The sequence below is a fragment of the Anomaloglossus baeobatrachus genome, chromosome 3 (genome assembly GCF_048569485.1).
Source record: "Anomaloglossus baeobatrachus isolate aAnoBae1 chromosome 3, aAnoBae1.hap1, whole genome shotgun sequence".
Lineage (NCBI taxonomy): Eukaryota > Metazoa > Chordata > Amphibia > Anura > Aromobatidae > Anomaloglossus > Anomaloglossus baeobatrachus.
Window position 1 is genome coordinate 517,856,943 of NC_134355.1, and position 4,899 is coordinate 517,861,841.

General features: G+C 43.2%; 1 pseudogene; it reads left to right on the top strand.

Moving 5' to 3' along the window:
* Nucleotides 1-2,670: 2,670 nt before the first annotated feature.
* Nucleotides 2,671-4,145, top strand: LOC142297291 (uncharacterized; annotated as a pseudogene).
* The last annotated feature ends 754 nt before the right edge of the window (nt 4,146-4,899 follow it).

Below are 4,899 nucleotides of genomic sequence, written 5' to 3' on the forward strand. Positions count from 1 at the left end.
GGCCAGTGAAACCTCTCAGCAGACAGAAGAACGAATTACCAGTATGAGAATCAGAATTGCTGCCATCAGGACAGAGGAAAAGGTTGGAAATTTGAAAATCTCTGCCTTCTGCTACCATCCAGACATCAACTATCAGGATAATCCAATAGTTAATATAGGAAAAATGGATGTGCTCTGCATGTTCTGCAATGCCCTGAGGTGGAAATATGAACCGCCAGGTTTATGCTGTCCAAATGGCAAGGTAAAACCTCTTCCTTTCCTGCCACCACCTGATCCCCTGAAGTCGCTGATGACAGGCACCACTGCAACATCAAAACATTTCTTGGACAACATAAGGAAGTACAACTCCTGCTTCCAAATGACTTCATTTGGTGCAACAAGAGAAGTTTTTACAACAGGATTAATGCCCACGTTCAAAGTTCAAGGACACAATTACCACTCAATTGGCTCACTGCTTCCAATACAAGAAAAAGAACCTCAATTTCTTAAAATCTACTTTATGGAAAATGTAGAAGCAGAGGCTCAGCAGAGGTGCTCTTTAATTCCAAACACTCGACTTGGTATTGTCACTAACTTGCAACAGTTCTTTCACTTAAATAATCCATAACATGCTATGAATAAAAAGACATGGATCGCACATCCCACAAAAATACAATGATCTTGCAGTCTCCTGCTGATTAAAATCACCTGTGCCAAATGGGGGGAGTGCAGATCCAAGCAAAAAGAGAGGGGGATAGAATGTTGTATAACATGCCATGAAGAAAAAGACATGGATCGCACATCCCACAAAAATACAATGATCTAAAGCCGCTAGGCAAAAAATTAATTAAATAGAACATGAGGTTCTTTTGTTACCATTCTGATCAGATTGTATTAAGCCCACTGCCACTTCACGGCAAACCTCTTGAGTGGGTCCCTATCCTAAACCTTTTAGTGTGGCACTGTGCGCCAACCACTGCTGCAGCGACAAAGCACCAGCAGGGCAGGCGACCCGGTGCCTCACAGCACCCATGCTGCAAGGCAAAGCCCCCAAGGCTCCAGGTCGCAGTGCCCCACTGACACGACACCACCACAACAGCAGCCACTACACAGTACCAACACTCAGTGAGAGGAGCTGCGCACTCACCTCCCACTGGCTCCCATATGTGAACTGGGAGTAAAAAAAGGGCTGACCCCTCTTGCAGTCTCCTGCTGATTAAAATCACCTGTGCCAAATGGGAGGGAGTGCAGATCCAAGCAAAAAGAGAGGGGGATAGAATGTTGTATAACATGCCATGAAGAAAAAGACATGGATCGCACATCCCACAAAAATACAATGATCTAAAGCCGCTAGGCAAAAAATTAATTAAAAAGAACATGAGCTTCTTTTGTTACCATTCTGATCAGATTGTATTAAGCCCACTGCCACTTCACGGCAAACCTCTTGAGTGGGTCCCTATCCTAAACCTTTTAGTGCGGCACTGTGTGCCAACCACTGCTGCAGCGACAAAGCACCAGCAGGGCAGGCGACCCAGTGCCTCACAGCACCCATGCTGCAAGGCAAAGCCCCCAAGGCTCTAGGTCGCAGTACCCCACTGACACAACACCACCACAACAGAGGCCACCACACAGTACCAACACTTAGTGAGAGGAGCTGTGCACTCACCTCCCAATGGCTCCCATAATTGAACTGGGAGTAAAATCTACTTTATGGAAAATGTAGAAGCAGAGGCTCAGCAGAGGTGCTCTTTAATTCCAAATACTCGACTTGGTATTGTCACTAACTTGCAACAGTTCTTTCACTTAAATAATCCATATGTTCAACTTTTCAAGACTGCACTTGAATGCATGCCAAGTGACGATTACAAAATTCTAATTAGAGCTGACAATGCACCACAAGGTGAACATCAGCGACGTTTCAATACCACTACATTTGATGAGGTAGCTATCTTGATTGTGGAAAATGAGTTTCAAAGCCGTGACATTGTGCTTCAGAAAAGGAACAATGGTTTACAACGAGTAGCAGAAACTCACAGGTCCTATGATGCTCTGCAATAACCAGTCATCTTTTGGCAGGGGCAGGATGGCTATCACTTTGAAATACCTCAGACAGTTCCTGCAACAGGCAACCCTTCAGGAAAAAAAAAGTGTCAGCCATGGACTTCTATGCGTATAGGATCATGACATGGGTTGCTGAGGAAAATCACATCCTCAAATGCAGACAGCTCTTCCACCAATTCATTGTTGTATACGGGTAGAAGAGAAGACCGGGTTTATGCCACGCTAGAAACCACTGATGCATGTAGCTTAAAAGATTTCCTTTTATTTTACAGTTCTACGCGTTTCATAGACATCCGTCTCCTTCCTCAGGGAATTCTTTTCCTGAGGAAGGAGACGGATGTCTCTGAAACGCGTAGAACTGTAAAATAAAAGGAAATCTTTTAATCTACATGCATCAGTGGTTTCTAGCGCAGCATAAACTCGATCTTCTTTTCTACCTGTATATTACATATATCCTTCCCGGGGCTACAGCTAAACCATCAGGCACTCATAGGCTATCATAAGGGGTTGTGACTGGCACAACCTCATCAGGTGAGTGTGTTTTTCTGTCTTGTCTCTCTACCCTCATACCGGGGAAGATCCTATTGCGCTTTTTTCCCCTCCTACAGTTTTTACCAATTCATTGTTGACATGTATGCAAAGATCGAGAGTGAACGTCTTCTGTATATCCGACTAAATCAAAAGAAGCTCAGAGCCAAGGAATACATTCACCTTAGAGATGCTGCAGCAAATGATGCTGATCCAAATGAGTTGGGTAAAATGGTAATTCGTCCATCAACTGTCACTGGAAGCCCACGACACATGCATGAATACACACAAGATGCAATGACTTATGTGAGGAAGTATGGCCGTCCAGATCTTTTTATTACCTTCACTTGCAATCCTGATTGGGAGGAAATCAGAGGGTACCTGTTACCAGGTCAATAATCTACGAATCGCCATGACATCATTGCACGAGTTTTTAAAAGAAAAGTTGCAAAAATGATTCATTTGATTACAAAAGTACCCATTTATGACGAGACACAGTGCTAGATGTATTCAATTGAATGGCAAAAAAGAGGCCTTCCTCATGCCCATATCTTAGTCTGGCTCAAACTCAAATTACAGCCCACCTAAATTGACAATATCATTAGTGCCGAATTGCCAGACCCTGAGAATGACCCATTGCTGTTTGACACCATTGCAAAGAACATGATCCATGGTCAATGTGGGAGCCTCAACAAAAATTGTCCCTGCATGGTTGATGGCTGGCGTTCAAAGAATTACCCACAAAACCTTGTACAAGAAACACAAACAGGACAAGATGGATATCCAGTCTACCGAAGAAGAGAAGAGAACCAGGGGATGGCGGTTTCACAGCAAAACTCAAAATGCGGGTTGGAACATCACTCCAAGAGATAGAAATTGACAACAAGTGGGTGGTGCCTTACAATCCTCTGCTCTGTAAAATTTTTCAGGCCCACATCAACGTAGAATCTTGCCACTCTGTGAAATCAATCAAGTACATATGTAAATATGTCCACAAAGGAAGTGATCAAGCAGTTTTTGAACTCCAGAAAAATGGACCTATTATTGATGAAGTGCAGGCATTCCAGATGGACAGGTACATCAACAGCAATGAAGCTGTTTGGAGAACACTAGGGTTCTCAATTCATGAGCGCTACCTACCAGTTGTGCATCTCAGTGTTTACTTGGAAAATGGACAGAGGATTTACTTTGACCCAGCAAAGTTGCGCCAGCAGCTTCTAGCTACACCTAAAAGCACCCTCTTGGCATTTTTTGAACTATGTCAACAAGATCCATTTGCAAAAACAATTCTCTACTGTGATGTACCAAAGTACTACACTTGGAATGCATCCAGAAAAACACTGGAACGGAGGAAACAGGGGCTTGACGTTGAAGGTCATCCAGGGGTCAAAGCAAATGGTACTCTTGGTCGCGTCTACACTGTTCATCCATCAAATACAGAGTGCTTCTACCTGCGTATGTTGCTTCATGTTGTCAAGGGCCCAACATCATTTTCTGACCTGAAGTCTGTTAGAGGCCATGTCTGTGAAACATTTAAGGAAGCTTGCCAAAGGACACTTGGACATGACTCTGAGTGAAGCAGCAGCCACACAAACCCCAAAACGATTAAGACACCTCTTTGCTATTCTTCTAACAACCTGTAACATTTCAAATCCCCTTCAAATTTGGACAAAGTACAAAAATGAACTCAGTGAGGACATCCTCATGCAGGTTAAAAAAGAAAATCCTCAGCAAATTGTCAACTATACTGAAAACATTTTCAACAAAGCCTTAATTCTCCTTGAAGACCAGAGCATTGCAATATCGGGAAAAGCATTACATCTGCTTGGCTTGCCTACTCCAATAAGAAATAAGCAAGTTAACCAAATGGGCAGGAAGATCTTCATAGAAACAAACTATAATAGGTGTGTGCAGGACCTACAAGTCAGTGGATACAGTGGCAAACCCTGCTCAAGCATTATTCTATCCTACAGAGTTCCTCAACTCCTTGGAACCACAAGGAACTCCTCCGCATAACCTCTTTCTTAAACCTGGAGCACCTATTGTTTGAGAAATTTAGATCCACCAAAGCTGTGTAATGGAACAAGACTCTTGATTAAGAACCTGTTTCCACACGTAATTGAAGCAACCATTTTGACATGATGTGCCAAAGGAGAGGACGTTTTCATTCCAACAATTCCACTCATTCCATCTGATTTGCCTTTTGATTTTAAACGCCTCCAGTTTCCAGTTCGACTGGCATTTGCAATATCCATTAACAAGGCTCAGGGACAGTCCTTGAAAGTAGCAGGAATCAATTTGCAATTTCCATGCTTTTCTCATGGTCAACTT